Raw genomic sequence first — 20054 nt, 5'->3', positions numbered from 1 at the left:
GATCATTAGAGATTAATATTCATTACACTGTGTGTCACTGTGTTCATTCAAGGACGTACTTGAAACCATTTTACTCCATCCTCTCATCCCTTGGGATTTACTATTGTTATCACCTCAAGTTTACAGATGAAGAAACTGAAACACAGATAGGTTAAGTGACTTGTCCTGGGTCAGAACATAGCCTGTAATTTTGGATTCTGCAATTCTGGCTCCAGGAGCTGCACTCTGAACTGCTCTGCTCTCTACCCTTCCGTTTTATTATCTGCATCAAGCCTGGTAAATGCTTAATGGAGAACCTCTCCAATTCCCAATCTCAGCTTGCTCATCCGGTTCCAATTTCCTGATTAGCCCTGGCCATTTATGACTTAGATTCTGCCTCTCATGATTTATTTCAGTAGCTGAATTTGGAAAGAACAAATTGCAGGGGGATTCTGCTTCTAGGAGTATAGTCAATTCTGAAGCAGCGCCACTAGGTAGGTATATGGAGCAGAGGCTTTCTAATACATTGTTGAACTTATACGATGTGAGGATACACTGCGAGTGCCACATCCCAAGTAAAAAAGAACCCAAGGAGGGCAGAGTGCACCTTCATTTAAAACATCAACAACCTTAGAATCAACGCCTTAACAAAATGGGGATTAGAGACCCTGCTGTCAGGAGGATGATCATTCAGCAGAAGAAATGGTCTTGAGACTGAGCTGCCTTGCTTATTCACACGCCATTCTCAACAAAGCATTCTCAACCAAGGAGATGCTGTTAGAGTGTCAGTCAGATCATCTCTCACTTCTTCACAACCTTCCCCTGGCTGTGCATCTCATACACAATAAAATTCAAAATCTTTCCTCTGGCCTATAAGACCCTACAAATCTGCTTCCTTGCAACCCCCTCCTCCTCTGTCATTGACTGTCACTGCCCAGGAGAGCATGTTCTCATGTCCCTAGCTTGAAAGTTGCAGTGAATCTCAAAGTCACTGCAGTTAGAGGCTGTTAGCACACTGTGATCTTTTCAACAGTTTCTTTCTTGCAGAAGATCTGAGTGGCTCATTCCCATGGCTGCCAGAATTGGCCAGGCTGAATTAATCAAACTCAAAGAGCAGATATTTTACCACCTAATATTTTTTATTTTAGTCATCATACATATTCGCTAATCTATTCTCCCATAAATTCAACTTAATTGGGATAAAAAATCTTTTAATTATTAAAAATATAGATTATTAACTTTTTTGAGAAATTAATTTGCATCTTTCTCTGGTATTCACATTAAGAAGCCTCAGGGTAACATTATGTTGACTAATAGAGGTGATTAAGAAGAGAATTTAAGGAAAAATTATAGTCTTTTACATTTGCCACATGTTTATGAATTCTAGTACTCTTCATTTCCTTCAATTTGAATTTCTATTTGATGCCATTCCCATTCAGCCTGAAAAACTTCATTTTAACTTCTTTAATCTTAGAATGTTTTACTCCATCATCATCTTGTTTCTAAATTAATAATTTGAATTTTTAGAGCAGTTCTAGGTTTATAGAGAAAATGAAAAGGAAGTACTGAGAGTCACACATACCCTCTCCTTTTTCCCCTCATCTGTTGTTAACATCCTACATTAGTTTAAATATTTGTTACAGTTGATGAGCCAATATTGATACAATATTGCTAACTAAGTTCATAGTTTACATTAGGGTTCACTCTTTGTCCTTCATTCTATGGATTTTGACAACTGTATAATGTGCTAGTTGCTTCAGTCATGTCCGACTCTTTGCGACACTATGGATTATAGCCTACCAGGCTCCTCTGTCCATGGGATTCTCCAGGCAAGAATGCTGGAGTGGGTTGTCATGCCCTCCTCCAGGGGATCTTCCCAGCCCAGGGATGGAACCCACATCTCTGAAGTCTCCTGCGTTAGCAGGCAAGTTCTTTACCACTAACACTACCTGGGAAGCCCCTGTATGATTAGATGAACGTTTGTGTCCAAAATTATGTATCATGTAAAATATTTTCACTGCTCTAAATATATCCTGTGCTTTACCTATTCATTCCTCTCTCCATTCTCCAAAACCCCTGACAATGCTGATCTTTTTACTCTGTCTGTAATTTTGCCTTTTCCAGTGTCATCCTGTGGAAATCATATGTGATGGTTAACCTTATGTGTCAATTTGACTGTGCCATGGGTTATCAAGATATTTGATTAAACATTATTCTGGGTGTGTTTGTGAGGATGTTTCTGGATAAAAATAATATTTGAATTGATAGATGAAATAAAGCAGATTGCTCTCCCCAGTGTGGGTAGGAGGCCTCATCTAATTCACTCAAGGTCTGAATAGAACAAAAAGACTGAAAGATGGAGAATTTTCTTTCTTTGCTTACTGTCTTTGAGCTGGGATTTTGCTCTTCTCCTGCTTTTGAACTTGGATTAGAACTTACATTATCTCTCCTGGGTCTTCAGCTTGCTGAATGCAGATCTAGGAACTTGTTAGCCTCCATAATTGCATGAGCCATAATTCCTTATGATAAATCTTTTTATATATGTATATAAATAGGCTTTTCAGATTGGCTTCTTTCACTTAGTAATATATATTTAATATTTCTCTCTACCTATTTGTGGCTTTTTGACCACAGAAATGATAAAAAGCTCATTTCTTTTTAGCATTAAATAATATTCCATTGTCCAAATGTACCATTCACATTTTAGTTGCTTTCAAGTTTTGACAGATATGAGTTATATTTCTATAAATAAGTGTGTAGGTTTTGTGTGGACAAACATTTCCAACTCCTTTGGGTAAATACCAAGGAATGAGACTGCTGGATCATACAGTAAGAGTGTGTTTAGTTTATAGGGAACGGCCAAACTGTTGTCCAAAGTGGCTACATACTTTTTCATTCTCACAGCAATGATCACCTTTGTTTTGAAAAATATTGTTAGTCATAGAATTGGGGGTTGAAATCTTTTTCTTTGCATCAGAAGATGTCATCCTCCTGTCTCTGTCCTCCATTCCTCCTGGTCAGAAGTCAGCAGTCATTGTTGTTTCTCTGGATGATTTCAATACATTTTCTTTATCTTTGCTTTTCAGTAATTTAACTATGATGCAGCAATTTGTTGGTTTCTTATTATTTCCTGAATAAATTTCTTGCCTGGATAAATTCCTCCTACAATTAAATGACTAGATAAGAATGCTTTAAAATAGTCATGTCCATTATTTTTATACAAAGGATTTAGTACTATGCTAGACACATAGTTCAGTTCAGTTCAGTCACTCAGTCATGTCTGACTCTCTGCAACCCCATGAATCACAGCACGCCAGGCCTCCCTGTCCATCACCAACTCCCAGAGGTCACTCAAACTCATGTCCATCAAGTCAGTGATGCTATCCAGCCATCTCATCCTCTGTCGTCCCCTTCTCCTCCTGCCTCCAATCCCTCCCAGCATCAGAGTCTTTTCCAATGAGTCAGCTGTTTGCATAAGGTGGCCAAAGTACTGGAGTTTCAGTATTAGCATCAGTCCTTCCAATGAACACCCAGGACTGATCTCCTTTAGGATGGACTGGTTGGATCTCCTTGCAGTCCAAGGGACTCTCAAGAGTCTTCTCCAACACCACAGTTCAAAAGCATCAGTTCTTCGGCACTCAGCTTTCTTCACAGTCCAACTCTCACATCCATACATGACCACAGGAAAAACCATAGCCTTGACTAGACGGACCTTTGTTGACAAAGTAATGTCTCTGCATTTGAATATGCTATCTAGGTTGGTCATAACTTTCCTTCCAAGGAGTAAGCATCTTTTAATTTTCTGACTGCAGTCACCATCTGCAGTGATTTTGGAGCCCAAAAAAATAAAGTCTGACACTGTTTCCACTGTTTCTCCATCTATTTCCCATGAAGTGATGGGACCAGATGCTATGATCTTAGTTTTCTGAATGTTTTATACAAAGAATTTAGTAGTATGCTAGACACATAGTAGCAGCTGTTATTATAGAAATATGTTTTTGGGTTATCTGTAAAAAATTATACAATTAATTATTTCATTTAGATATTTTAAACCATAACTGCTGCTGCTGCTGCTGCTAAGTCACTTCAGTCGTGTCCGACTCTGTGCTACCCCATAGATGGCAGCCCACCAGGCTCCCCCATCCCTGGGATTCTCCAGGCAAGAATACTGGAGTGGGTTGCCATTTCCTTCTCCAATGCAAGAAAGTAAAAAGTGAAAGTGAGTCAGTCAGTCATGTCTGACTCTTCGCAACCCCATGGACTGCAGCCTACCAGGCTCCTCCGTCCATGGGATTTTCCAGGCAAGAGTACTGGAGTGGGGTGCCATCGCCTTCTCCAAACCATAACTAAGAAATATTAATTATGAAATTACATTTTAAGAAAACATTGTTCCTCATAGATGGAGGAAAGGTACACTACAGTTTATAAGCAAACTATAAACTGTAAAGGTAAACTAGAGCAGAGGTAAACTAAGCATTACTCATTACAAATTCTAAATTAAGTGAATATAAACTATATGGATTTTTTTGCACACTAATTCTGCAAAGAGATGTACAAATGTTAAGATTCAGTAAAGACTTTAGATGAATAATCTCAAAAAAGGAGGTGAGTGGAAAGGATTAAAACCCAGGAAGAGGCTGCTTACATTCTTTGAAGTAGAAAATACTGAGGCTTTACTGTGAATTGTAGAACACTTTACAATTAGGTCATGGGAATTACGAAGAAGAGATGTATTTGCTTTGTTTCTTTTTGATGGCTCTTCCTAGAATTGTTTTTTTTTCTCCAAAATAATGGTTTGTTTCAAGACAATAATAACAAATTTATATATGGTCCTTTCCTAGTTTACAAAGAATTTTTAACACATTTTATCTCCTTTAATTCTTAATAAAGTAAATAAGATCATTACCTCTCATTTATTTATGGGCTCAACACACCCAATTTGTGACTGATGTGGGCACTGAACCATAACTTGCAATGCCAAACCCCATGCAGATGAATATTCCACCATTTTACTGTAGCAAATAAATACTAAATAAATAGCCCCTCATACTGTGAAGTGAATCTGCGATAACTAAAACCCAAACACCAAAATTTGATGAATTGAGCTTTATCTTTTTTTTTTGTATTTTTTTCTCTAACATTGTTTTTTTTTTAATTTTTTATTATTTTTTAATATAAATTTATTTATTTTAATTGGAGGCTAATTACTTTACAATATTGTAGTGGTTTTTGCCATACATTGACATGAATCCGCCATGGGTGTACACATGTTCCCCATCTTGAACCCCCCTCCCACCTCCCTCCCCATACCATCCCTCTGGGTCATCTGAGTGCACCAGCCCCGAGCACCCTGTATCATGCATCGAACCTGGACTGGCGATTCATTTCACATATGATAATATACATGTTTCAATGCCATTCTCCTAAGTCATCCCCTCACCTCCCTCTCTCACAGAGTCCAAAAGACTGTTCTATATATCTGTGTCTCTTTTGCTGTCTCGCATGCAGGATTGTCGTTACCATCTTTCTAAATTCCATATATATGCATTAATATACTGTATTGGTGTTTTTCTTTCTGGCTTACTTTACTCTGTATAATAGGCTCCTCCAGCTTCATCCACCTCATTACAACTGATTCAAATGCATTCTTTTTAATGGCCGAGTAATACTCCATTGTGTATATGTACCACAGCTTTCTGACCCATTCATCTGCTAATGGACATCTAGGTTGCTTCCATGTCCTGGCCATTATAAACAGTGCTGCGATGAACATTGGGGTACATGTGTCCCTTTCAATTCTGGTTTCCTCGGTGTGTATGCCCAGCAGTGGGATTGCTGGGTAATATGGCAGTTCTATTCCCAGTTTTTTAAGGAATCTCCACACTGTTCTCCATAGTGGCTGTACTAGTTTGCATTCCCACCAACAGTGTAAGAGGGTTCCCTTTTCTCCACATCCTTTCCAGCACTTATTGCTTGTAGACTTTTGGATCGCAGCCATTCTGACTGGTGTGAAATGGTACCTCATTGTGGTTTTGATTTGCATTTCTCTGATAATGAGTGATGTTGAGCATCTTTTCATGTGTTTGTTAGCCATGTGTATGTCTTCTTTGGAGAAATGTCTGTTTAGTTCTTTGGCCCATTTTTTGATTGGATCGTTTATTTTTCTGGAATTGAGCAAACTGAGCTTTATCTGAGATCTGAAGCACTGCCAGGAGTTTCAGAGACATAGGAGAGAGATTTACATTCAGATTTACATACAGATGTAGAGTAAACAGCAGCAGGGCATCCCGAAGAGAAAGAAAGCACAGTTTTTGTGTTGTACCCTAAGGATGAATTTAGAGAAGCAAAAGAGTGAATAGGATAGAGGGAATGTAATGCAGACCAAAGAATGCAGAGCAAGGGGAAGAGAAATTTCAGGAGAAATGACCAAGTATCAAAAAATCCTGAGGGGAGAGGGTAATGCAAAAAACAATCAAACAAAAAGAATGATCACAAATACTAGCTATACTGGTACCACAACTGCAACAAAGAAACATTTAGACCATGCCTGTAATATGCACTACTTCCTAAACACAGTGGGATTGAGTAACAAGTCTCAGAGCCACAGCTTCTAAGAGATGACACAAAATTTAAAGCAGGTGTGACTGACTTGCAGAATCCAATCTCGTAGCAACTCACAATGTAAAATCGTGCACAACAGTGCTATCATATTAAGATACTGGGGTATTGAATGGGGGCTTCCCTGGTGGCTCAGATGGTAAAGAATCTGCCTCCAACATAGGAGACGTGGGTTTGATCCCTGGGTTGGTAAGATCCCCAAAGAAAGGAATGGCAACTCAGTCCGGTATTCTTGCCTGGAGAATTCCATGGACAGAGGAGCCTGGCGGGCTACGACTGAGTGACTAACACTTCACTTCACTTTCGCATCACAGAGCAGGCTGTAAATGCATAAGTGGGTACAAAATGAGAAAATGAGGTCCAGGAGGCCAGAGAGAAAGGCACTGAGGACAGTGGGGTAGCACTGACACAGTAAGTGCTTCACGCCTAATAAAATCTTTAGGTGGGAGAAGCAGTTTTTAAAAAAGTCATTTCAAATCTGGAATTACTGAAACATCTTCTGTAAAGATGTTCCTAGGTTTGCCCAGAGTGGGACTGCTGCTCTCAAGCAACATGATTTTTATTTAAATTTGCAGTAAAAAACTCAGTCAGGGATTATCTGAGTCAGCAATAACATTTACTAGTTGTATATTCCTCTTAAAGTTTTCAAAGAGGTGTTGCACACATGATACCATTTGGTTCTTAGAAATTCTGTGAAGAAGTTATTGATGTTTCAAGTCTTTTTAGAAGAAAAGAAATCATCTCAGTGAGATCCAGTGGTAGAAAAAGACTGGGCCAGGCATTAGACAGACATGGTTTCATGTCCGGGCAGAGCCTGACAGTAATTTGCTACACTGGATGAGTTATTAACTTTCCTGGACCCCAAGGTCCTATATGCAAAATAAGGATTATGGTTTATAGTTTGCCATGTTTCTTATTAATATCATGTAAGATAATTGTTTGCTGTTTAGTCACTAAATCATGTCCAACTCTTTGAGACCCCATGGACTGTAGCCCTCCAGACTCACAAAAAGATAAAGCTCAATCTGGCTTGCCACAGTTTTAGAGGTTTCATTTTTGGCTGATCAGAATGACTGGGAATCATGACTGGAAACAAGTAAAATTGTGCCCCAAACTTGTCGTGAAGTTGTCTGATTATAGCCCAATCTTTAGGCTAAGAAAACCTCCTCAAACCCATTCTCGCACAGTCCTAATTGAAGCCCATTCCCAACACTTCATAGTAGACCTTGTGCATGTCACAGGGGATGAGGGGAAACTCTTAGGAGAGGTGGCTTGCTGCTGCAACCCTCAATCTTTGTGCTGGCACCATTGCATTGAGAAATGTCCTTTTGAGAAGCTGGTGACTGGCTGGCTTGTGTTTTTGGTCACAGCTAGTAATCCACTGAAGGCACATTCTTTGAGAGCCTACTACGTACAAGCTCTGTGCTTTGTTCTCTTCTAAATCCTGCCCAAGGTGCAAAGGAGGGAGGAAGAAATATAGACATTACAGGGACTTTCCACACTGAAGGAAGTTCTGTGGAGACCATAAGACAACCAGTATCTTGTTAACTGGTGAAATGTGTGTTTCCCTGATTAGAAGATTTAGGCATGAATTCTACGTGGATGCTTTCTTATTATGCTCAAGGGGACCATTTTCTTCAAAGAGATGTGTTGGTGAATAAGCACATACAGATTCACTTTATTTTCAGCTCTTGGGAATTCAAGAAACAGATTTCTTCTAGGAAAATTTCCAAGGTAATGCTCAGAATTTCTTGAATAAACAAATGGTGGTGGGACACATGTGTGTGTTCTTATTTTTTTAATCTATTTTATCTATTATCTATTTAATCTATCTCATTTTTAAAAGTAAGTATGGAAATCGATCAGCCAGTTTTTCACCTGTTTGTTTAAGCCAACTTGTCCTTTGATGTCAGGAATTTATAAGAAGTAAAATACATAGAATGAGAATTTTGACATATCTGTCACATATCACTTCAACTTCAATGAAGAAAATGTATTCTTTGCAATAAGCTCTATTTATATATCCTGAATATTATTCAGGAGTATTCTTGGGAAGTACTTCCCTGGTGGTTCAGTAGTAAAGAATCCACCTGCCAATTCAGGAGACATGGGTTCATTCCCTGGGTCGGGAATATCCCCTGGAGAAGGAAATGGCAACCCACTGTAGTGTTCTTCCCTGAGAAATCCCGTGGTCAGAGGATCCTGGTGAGATATAGTCCATGGGGTCGCCAAGAGTCAGACAAGACTTAGCGACTAAACAACATCAACAATATTCTCGGGAAAATATGTGTTTCCGTGTGTTGTTTTCACTTTTGGTAGTATACTTGCACAGCTGGCTCCCACAGGTAATACTTCCTGAGGAATAATGACAGAACAATAGACATTATCCTGGTGGCCGTTACAATGAGAAGCATATTATTTTCTAGTATGGGCTTTAGGCGCACAGGCTTTAGTCACTGCAGCTCATGGGGGCTAGAGTGCTGGCTCAAAAGCTGTGGCACACGGGCTAAGTTGCTCCTTAGTATGTAGGATCTGCTCAGACCAGGAACTGAACCCATGTACCTTGCATTGGCAAACAAATTCTTAACTACTAACCACAGGGAAATCCCCTTGTTATATTGCAATTGTTTATATGTTCAGGATCATAGCTATTTGGTTGGTTATATATGCTGCAAACGAACAGAGATCATTCTGTTGTTTTTGAAATTGCACCCAAGTACTGCATTTCAGACTCTTTTGTTGACCATGATGGCTACTCCATTTCTTCTGAGGGATTCCTGCCGACAGTAGTAGATATAATGGTCATCTGAGTTAAATTCACCCATTCCAGTCCATTTCAGTTCACTGATTCCTAGAATGTCAACATTCACTCTTGCCATCTCTTGTTTGACCACTTCCAATTTGCCTTGATTCATGGACCTGACATTCCAGGTTCCTATGCAATATTGCTCTTTACAGCATCAGACCTTGCTTCTATCACCAGTCACATCCACAGCTGGGTATTCTTTTTGCTTTGGCTCCATCCCTTCATTCTTTCTGGAATTATTTCTCCACTGATCTCCAGTAGCATTTTGGGCACCTACTCACCTGGGGAGTTTCTCTTTCAGTATCCTATCATTTTGCCTTTTCATACTGTTCATGGGGTTCTCAAGGCAAGAATACTGAAGTGGTTTGCCATTCCCTTCTCCAGTGGACCACATCATGGCATCTGGTCCCATCACTTCATGGGAAATAGATGGGGAAACAGTGGAAACAGTGTCAGACTTTATTTTTCTGGGCTCCAAAGTCACTGCAGATGGTGACTGCAGCCATGAAATTAAAAGAGGCTTACTCCTCGGAAAGAAAGTTATGACCAACCTAGATAGCATATTCAAAAGCAGAGACATTACTTTGCCAACAAAGGTTCATCTAGTCAAGGCTATGGTTTTTCCTGTGGTCATGTATGGATGTGAGAGTTGGACTGTGAAGAAAGCTGAGCACCGAAGAATTGATGCTTTTGAACTGTGGTGTTGGAGAAGACTCTTGAGAGTCCCTTGGACTGCAAGGAGATCCAACCAGTCCATTCTGAAGGAGATCAGCCCTGGGATTTCTTTGGAAGGAATGATGCTAAAGCTGAACCTCCAGTACTTTGGCCACCTCATGCGAAGAGTTGACTCATTGGAAAAGACTCTGATGCTGAGAGGGATTCAGGGCAGGAGGAGAAGGGGACGACAGAGGATGAGATGGCTGGATGGCATCACTGACTCGATGGACATGAGTCTGAGTGAACTCCAGGAGTTGGTGATGGACAGGGAGGCCTGGCGTGCTGTGATTCATGGGGTCGCAAAGAGTCAGACATGACTGAGCGACTGATCTGATCTGATATGCTGCAAATGCTTTTTCTCATTCAATAAGCTTGCCATTTCTCTGTCTTGATAATTAAATTTAATAGAAACACCTTATTTTAATGTGTTTGATTAATTTTCCCATTTTGTTTAGTAATTTTGTTCAACAATATCTCTTTATCGTGAGATTCTAAAAATATTCTCCTATATTATTCTTGAAAAACTGTATTATTTTGCTTTTCACCCTGGATTCTGTAACTGATTTTTTTGAGTGAGGTAGAGGTCTACATGGATGATTGACTATTTCAACACTATTTATTAAAGAGAATTATTCTCTCTCAACTGCCCTGCCATCCCACATTTGTCATAAATTCACTGTCCGTATATTAAGCGACCTTGTACTTGGGCCTTATGCCCTTTTCTATTCTTTTATTTGTCTATCCATACACCAGTAATAGATTGGTCCACTTTTAAAAAACACTGCTATCTAGTAGAACAATTTCTCTCATTCTGTTTTTCTTTGGCTTGATTTATTCTTAGCTGTGTATTTCCCCATGTACTTTCCTATTAGTTGGTCATGATATACAAAGAAATTTGAAATCTTAGTTGGGATTGCATTGAAGTTCTAGTTAATTTGTTGATAATTAATGTTCCTAAAATACTCCTATTTCAGTCCAGGAAGGTTGCATATCTCTCAATTTATTTAGGTCATTTAAAATTTTCCTTAAAAACATTTATAATTTTCTACACAGAAAATCTGCCCAACTTTTATAAAATTTACTCATAGGTATATAATATTTTCAATGTTCTTGAAAATGATATTTAATAGTTTTGTATTTGTTAATAGACCCTGATGCTGGGAAAGATTGAAGGCAGGAAGAGAAGGGGACAACAGAGGGTGAAGTGGTTGGACGGCACCACTGACTCAGTTAACACGAGTTTGAGCAAGTTCTGGGAGTTGGTGATGGATGGGGAAGCCTAGCATGCTGCAGTCCACAGAGTCACAAAGAGTGGGACGAGACTTAGTCCCACTCAACAACAACAATAGTCCTAATACAGTTGAGTTTTACGTTGATCATGAGCCCATGTATTTTGCTAAACTGACCTATATAATAATTTGTCAGTTTATTTAGTTTTTCTCTGTGTCCAATCATATCATTTGTGAATAATCTATGGAGTTAGTCTCACTCGAGTTTCAGATTAAGCAGTCCTCCAGACTGCTAAGTCTGGCCAAGATATCTGACACCCAGTGAGTTTCCCAGAACCAACCACAGGTTTCAAAATTTGGTAGAACGACTCAGAACTCACTGAAAGCTATTATGTGCATGCTTAATCATTCAGCCATGTCCAAATCTTTGCAACCCTTTGGACTATAGCCCACCAGGCTCCTCTGTCTATGGGATTTCCCAGGCAAAAATACTGGACTGGATTGCCATTTCCTCTTCCAGGGGATCTTTCTGACCCAGGGATTGAACCCATGTCTACTGCCTCGGCAGGTGGATTCCCATCAGGGAAATCCCCCTGAAAGCATGACACTGATAGTCATGTTTATTAAAGTTAGGGATACAAATTAGAACGCTTCAAAGGAAAAGACACAATGGGCCAAGGTCCGGGAAGATGTGGAGCTTCTGGTTGTCCTCTCCCTGTGGAGCCATGAATGACATTACCTCTTCCTGGCCATATGAGTGGTAACACATGCAGAGTATTCCTGCCAACCAGGGAGCTCACCTGAGTTTCTGTGTCCAAAACTTTTGCTGAGACTTCATTGCCTAGGCATGATTGAATCATTGACCATGTGGGTGAACTCAGTCCTCAGCCTCCTCTCCCCAGAGATTCAGCTGATATTACTTGGCCCAATGAGCCCATCGAGAATCATCTCATTAGCACAAACTATAATGTGGCATCTGGCTCATCATGAATAACAAAGACACTCTAGCACTCAAGAAACTCCAAATATATAGAAGTTATCTCCCAAGCATCTGGGCAAAGGCCAGACCTGTCTTTGGAAGACAAATTCCCTTCTATGTGATTTTTTTCTTTCTTCTTTATCTTTATTCATGTTTATTTCTTTTTCTTGATACATTGCACAGGATTCCAGCATATTCTAAAACAGTAGTGCTAACCGTGGGTACTAGTGTTTTGTTTCTGATCTTAAAGTGGCTGTTTTCAATATCACCATTAAGACTTCCCTGATGGCTCAGACGGTAAAGCGTCTGTCTATAATGTGGGAGACGGGGTTTGATCCCTGAGTTGGGAATATCCCCTGGAGAAGGAAATGGCAATCCACTCCAGTACTATTGCCTGGAAAATCCCATGGACAGAGGAGCCTGGTAGGCTACAGTCCATGTGGTTGCAAAGAGTCGGACATGACTGAACGACTTCATTTATCACTTATACCATATTAGAAAACTTTTCTTCTATTCCCGGTTTGTTAAAAATGGAGATTTTGTGGAGAAGGAAATGGCAACCCACTCCAGTATTCTTGCCTGGAGAATCCCATGGACAGAGGAGCCTGGCAGGCTACAGTCCATGGAGTCACAAGAGTCGGACACAACTTAGTGACTAAACCATCAGCTTGTCTAGAAAAATGAATACTTAAAAAAAAATTTAACTATAAAATTAACAAACTATAAAAATTAATAGCAGAAGGAATTATACTTGATTTTTCCCTAGCTAAGAAAAGAAGGTATAATGTTCAGCTTCAAAACTCCAAAATTGTCACTGACTCTCCATTCTTAACTGACATACTGCCACGAAGTTGTTTTTGAGTTCATGAAAAGTTTCAACAGCATTAGGCATTTTTTAAAATGTTTTGTTTTTTAAGTACCTTTTATAGTGTTTTATTTACTTCCTAAAGATTCAGGGGTCTCTGTGTGACCCTGAATTTTAGAAACATCTGGTCTACCTCAGTTAGCTGTTGGCTGCATAGAGATAGAGCTGAAGTGATCACCACAGCCATAAAATTGACTAAGGAGGATTTATACAATGTTTACAAACCTGGAATCAAGTATGGATTTTATCTGAAAGTTAAAAGTTAGATATTAGAGAAAGTATTTAATTCAGGTATTTTTAAGTTTTAAAACTTCACTTGTTTACCTACTAAAAGTAGTTCAAGTTTTTTCTGCTTAGGAAACTCCATTAAAATGATATACCCTAATTTGCAGTGCTTTTCTCATAAAGTTTTAGGTGTGAAAAATTGTAATTTCCTAGATATGTTTGGGATGGGATATTTTGTTGGGTAGGTTTTCTTTTTTCTTTTTAACTTTTAATAGGCTTCCAACAAGAATACAGTTGTTTCAGAACAAATTTTTTAACATTATACTTTTCCCTTTCTCTTCACAGTATTTAGAGAGTAAAAAAAAAAAAAAAAAAAAATGGAGATTTTGTCAACAAACTGGAGCTTTCTTTACTTTGTTTGCATCTGATATTTTGTAGTTCTCTTTAGTCTGTAAATGTAGCTAATTACATCAAGGTTCTAGTGTCAAAAACATATGCATTGATGGAACAAACACAGTTTGGTTATGATTCATCCTTTTAAAATGTTATTAAATTCTATTAGCTGATTTTTCCATTTTATTCATGAATAAAATTTTTATGGATTAAAAAAAAAAATTCATTTAATGTCCTTGTTGGGTTTTGGAAACAGAGTTCTGCTGGCTTCAAAATGCAAGTTTGGGAGTGCTCCTTTAAAAAATTTTTTCTCAGCAAGTCTATGTATTATCAGATGGGCTTCCCAGATGGCTCAGCAGTAAAGAATCCTGCTAAGCAGGAGGTTTGATCCCTGGGTTGGGAAGATCCCCTGGAGGAGGAAATGACAACCCACTCCAGTATTCTTGCCTGGGAAATCTCATGGACAGATGACCCTGGCGAGCTATAGTTCATGGAGTCGCAAAAGAGTTGGATACAATTTAGTGACTAAACAACAATGCATCAACAACATGTATTATTGGTACTATACGATCCTGAAATGTTTGGTAGAATACCCTAGGTGAAATGATTTGGACCAAATTTCAATTATGACATGCAATGTCTTTAATCATAATAGGAACATGGACTTTTTATTTTCTTTTATATTACTTCTGTTAAGTTAATGCTTTAATAAACATATTTGTTATTTTTAAGTCTCTAATGCATTCTTATAAAACTTGTTCATATTATCCTCTATTTTTCAGTGACTGCATGATCTATAGTTGTATCTCTTAACAGTTATTTTCTCCCACCATTTTGAAAATTTCACTTCATTATCCTTTGACTTCAGTTTCTTTCCTTGAAAAGTCAGATGATGACAGTTCTTATTCTTTTCCATGAAATCTGAATTTTTTCCTCTGGCTACTTTTTACATTTTATCCTTAACTTTAAAGTTGTACTTTAGTTTTACCATGATGTTTCTAGATTGTGGGAGTGTGTGTGTGTGTTTATCTTGCTAGGGGGTTACTGGGCCTTTTGCCTTCTAATAAATTTGGGAAATACTCTCAGATATTTCTTATCCTCCAGTCTTTGTCTTATTTCTTTTGTATTATTTTGAAATCTACCGTTATTAGTATTCTCTCTCTCTCTCTTTGCCTTGTGTGTGTGTGTGTGTGTGTGTGTGTGTAAATTCTTTTTGTCTCTCTATGAGTCATTCTGGATGACTTTCCTCTGACCTGACTTCCAGCCTATTAATTCTCTCTTCAGCCATGTACAGATTGTAACCTGAAGTTAAACTCACCACTCAAGTTTTATCTTCTATCATATTTTTTAATTCAAAGTTTCTATTTGATTCTTTTTCAAATACATATCATTTTTATTGCTTTTAGTTCTTGGCTAAAATAAATAAGAACATAGTAAGTATAGTTTAAAAATCTGTGAACTATGGTTCCGAAATCTGGAGCCCCAGGTGTTTTGATTTTTCTCGTGTGTATGTGCGTGTTTTTAATGTGCCTGGCTCTGTTTTGTTGTGTCCTAGTTATAGTTATTGGAGTTTTATTTGTAAGACAAATTTAAGGACTAGGATAAATGTGAAGGTTTGGTTAGTTTGTCTAAATTACCTAGCCTACTATTACTGGAAAAGGAAGAGCTAGAGTAATCTTTTAAAGATATGAATAAAATTATGTCACTTCCTGACTTAAATCTTTTCAATGACTCCCCATGGAGTGTAGAATAAAATGTAAATTCTATTCCTAGTTAAGGATTCCTGGGTGGCTCAGTGCTAAAGAATCTGCCTGCCAATGCAGGAGATGCAGATTTGATCCCTAGGTCAGGAAGATTCCCTGGAGCAGGAAATCGCAATCCACTCCAGTATTCTTGCCTGGAGAATCCCACGGATACAGAAGAGTTGTGGGCTATAGTCCATGGGATTGCAAAGAGGCAGACACAACTGAGTGACTGAGCCCATAAAAATTGAGCACATACCACTTCCTGCTTTAAATCTTTTCAATGGCTTCCCATAGAGCTTAGAATAAAATCTAAATTCTGTTTGTAGTTCAGATAACATCTTCACCATCATTGCATTTTTTAGTTTTTCCTAATTCAAGGAGCTTATTTTTTGTTTCCACTCACCCCTGGCTCTTTGAGTGGCTAACTGATCTTTTAGTTTTCAGTAAAATATGACTTCCTCAAGGGAAAACCTGCCTTAACTAAATTGTTCAATGTAATAGTTTCTATCACTAGGTTTACTTTCTTGATAACATTTACCAACATCAGTGGTTATTCGGTTGTTATTATTATTTGCTTTTTTATTCTTTTTCCCCTACCACTAGAATATACACTTTGAGAACTGGGACTGCTTCTCTAGTAGCTAGCATGAAGCCTCACTCAAAATTCAGTAAGCAGGATTTTAATGAAGGTTGTATTAAGTGCTGAAAATATATTTAAAAATAGAAGCAATTCATTGTTTCTGTCATTTTTGTTGTAGTAGTGGCAGTAGCAATAATAGTTGTATTACAGTTAAAAATAGTAATATGGGCAAAGACCCAGTCCAGGAAGCACCTGGAGAGTGATTCATCAGATTAAAGAACTTGTCTGAAATTAAGGAACTTCTTGAAAGAAAGGCTTAAAATTTGGATGCATACCACTTCTCTTAAGGTTCCATGAAGCTAAAAGCCCATAGTGAGGAAGTTGATGGCAAACTTAATTTCTGAGATCAAACCCTGAGCCTTTGGAGTGGGAGCACTGACTCCAAGACCCTAGATCACCAGAGAACCAACTCTGCTACTGCTGCTGCTGCTGCTAAATCACTTTAGCCATGTCCAACTCTGTGTGATCCCATAGACGGCAGTCCACCAGGCTCCCCCGTCCCTGAGATTCTCCAGGCAAGAACACTGGAGTGGGTTGCCATTTCCTTCTCCAATGCATGAAAGGGAAAAGTGAAAGTGAAGTCGCTCAGTCATCTCCGACTCTTCAAGACCCCATGGACTGCAGCCTACCAGGCTCCTCCATCCATGGGATTTTCCAGGCAAGAGTACTGGAGTGGGGTGCCATCACCTTCTCTGGAGAACCAACCCTAGGGAGTATCAAATAGTGAGAACTCACACAAAAGAAACCACTGTAATACAAGACCCAGCATCACCAAACCACTACAGCACCCTGTGCAGGATGCCTCAAAGAAAACAAAAGTACAAACCCAATCATCAGCAGACAGGAGTACCACCTCACTCAGCCTTGCCCATCAGAGGAAAAACAAAGAAACAAACAAAAACTCAGCACAAATCTCACCCTTTATGAAGCTCACACAAACCACTGGACCAAACTTAGGAGGGCAGAAACAAAATGGAAGAAAGAATTCAACCTTCTTCAAGGAAATATCAACTTTCCTTGAAGCCTGGGAAAAGGAGACCACAAACACAATAACTTAAAAAAAAAAAGAAAAGGCAGAGAAATACTGCACAAATGAAGGAACAAACTAGAAACACAGAAGTCTAAATAAATGAAGAGGAAATAGGAAAATCTCTTGAAATTTCCTGAAAAACTTGAAAAGGAATTCAGAATAATGATAGTAAAGAAGATCAAAAACCTTGAAAACAAATGGAGAAAATGCAAGAATCAATTAACAAAGACCTGGAAGAATCAAAGAAAAAGCATACAGAGACAACACAATTACTGACATTAAAAATACTCTAGAAGAAATCAATAGCAGAATATCTGAAGCAGAAGAACGAATCAGTGAGCTGGAAGATAAAATGGTGGAAATAACTTCTGAAGAGCAGAATAAAGTAAAAAGAATAAAAAGAGCTGAGGACAGTCTCAGAGACCTCTGGGACCATATCAAATGCACCAACATTCTAATTATAGGGGTCCCAGAAGAAGAGAAAAAAACAGGGTATGAGAAAATTTTTGAAGAGATTATAGTTGAAAATTTTCCCAACATGGAAAAGGAAATAGCCAATCAATCCAAGAGGCAAAAGGAGTTCCATACAGGATAAACCCAAGGAGAAACACACCAAGACACATACTAATCAAACTAACAAAGACTAAACACAAAGAAAGAATACTAAAAGCAGCAAGAAACAACAAGTAACACACAAGGGAAACCCCATATGCTTAACAGCTGGTCTTTCAGCAGAAACTCTGCAGGGCAGAAGGGAATGGCAGAATATATTTAAACTACTGAAACGGAAAAATCTACAACCAAGATTATTGTACCTAGCAAGGATCTCATTCAAAATTGATGGAGAAATCAAAAGCTTTTCAGACAAGCAAAAGTTAAGAGAATTCAGTACCACAAAACCAGCTTTACAACAAATGTTAAAGGGACTTATATAGTCAAGAAATATAAAAAGAATAAAAAAGATCTACAAAATTAACCCCAAACAATTAGAAAATGGCAATAGGAACATATATATCAATAATTACTTTAAATGTAAATGGATTAAAATGCTCCAACCAAAAGGCACAGACTGGCTGAATGGATACAAAAACAAGACTCATATATATGCTGTCTACAAGAAACCCACTTCAGGCCTCAAGACACATATAGACTGAAAGTGAGAAAATATATTCCATGCAAATGGGAAGCAAAGAAACCTGAAGTAGCAATCCTCATATCTGACAAAATAGACCTTAAAATAAAGAAGATTACAAGAGATAAGGAAGGACACTACATAATGATCAAGGGATCAATCCAAGAGGAAGTCAACAATTGTAAATATCTATGCACCCAAAATAGGAGCACCTCAATACATAAGATGAACACTAACAGACATAAAAAGAGAAATTAGCAGTAACACAATAATAGTAGGAGACTTTTAACACCCCACTCACACCAATGAGTGTGATCATCAATGATCATCAAAACAGAAAATTAATAAGGAAACACAAGACTTAAATGATACATTAGATGAGATGGATCTCATTGATATCTTAAGGACATTTCATCCAAATGCAGAAGAATACACCTTCTTCTCAAGTGCACATGGAACATTCTCCAGGATAGACCACATCTTGGGTCACAAATCAAACCTCAGTAAATTTAAATAAATTGAAATTGTATCAAGCATCTTCTCTGACCACAATGCTATGAGACTAGATATCAATTACAAGAAAAAGACCATAAGAAACACAAACACATGGGGATTAAACAACACGTTTCTAAATAACCAACAGGTTACTGAAAAAATCAGAAAATGTCTAGAAACAAATGACAATGAAAACACGACAACTCAAAACCTATGGGATGCAGCAAAAGCAGTTCTAAGAGGAAAGTTTATAGCAATACATTCCTACCTTAAGAAACAAGAAAAACATCGAATAGACAACCTAACTTAACACCTAAAACTACTGGAAAAAGAACAACAACAACAACAACAAAAAAACAAAATTAGTAGAAGGAAAGAAACCATAAAGATCCAAGCAGAAATAAATGGAAAAGAAATGAAAGAAACAATAGTAAAGATTAATAAAACAAAAACTGGCTCTTTGAGAAGATAAACAAAATTGACAGACCTTTAGCCAGACTCATCAAGAAATAAAGAGAGAAGAATCAAATCAACAAAATTAGAAATGAAAAAGGAGAGGTTACAACAGACAAAATAGAAATATAAAGGATTATAAGAGACTATTAGGAACAACTATATGGCAATAAAACAGATAACCTGGAAGACATGGAAAGGGTCTTAGAAAAGTTCAGTCTTCCAAGACTGAACCAGGAAGAAATAGAAAGTATGAACAACACAATTGCAAGCACTGAAATTGAAACTGTGATAAAAAATCTCCCAAAAGACAAAAGCTCAGGACCAGATGGCTCCACAGGAAAATTCTATAAACATTTAGAGAAGAGCTAATGCCTATTCTTCTAAGACTCTTTCAAAAAGCTGCAGAAGAAGAAACACTTCCAGATTCATTCTATGAGGCCACCATCACCCTGATACTAAAACCAGACAAAGACAACATAAAAAAGAAAACTATAGGCCAATATCACTGATGAACATAGATGCAAAAATCCTCAACAAAATTTTAGCAAACAGAATTTGGCAACACATCAAAAAGCTCATATACCATGATCAAGTTGGGTTTATTCCAGGGATGCAAGGATTCTTCAATATATACAAATCAATCAATCTGATGCACCATATTAACAAATTGAAAGATAAAAACCATATGATAATATCAATAGATACAGGAAAAGCCTTTGACAAAATTCAGCTCCCATTTATGATT

The sequence above is a fragment of the Bos indicus x Bos taurus genome, chromosome 16, assembly GCF_003369695.1.
Source record: "Bos indicus x Bos taurus breed Angus x Brahman F1 hybrid chromosome 16, Bos_hybrid_MaternalHap_v2.0, whole genome shotgun sequence".
Taxonomy (NCBI): domain Eukaryota; kingdom Metazoa; phylum Chordata; class Mammalia; order Artiodactyla; family Bovidae; genus Bos; species Bos indicus x Bos taurus.
This window is presented reverse-complemented; position numbering follows the sequence as displayed.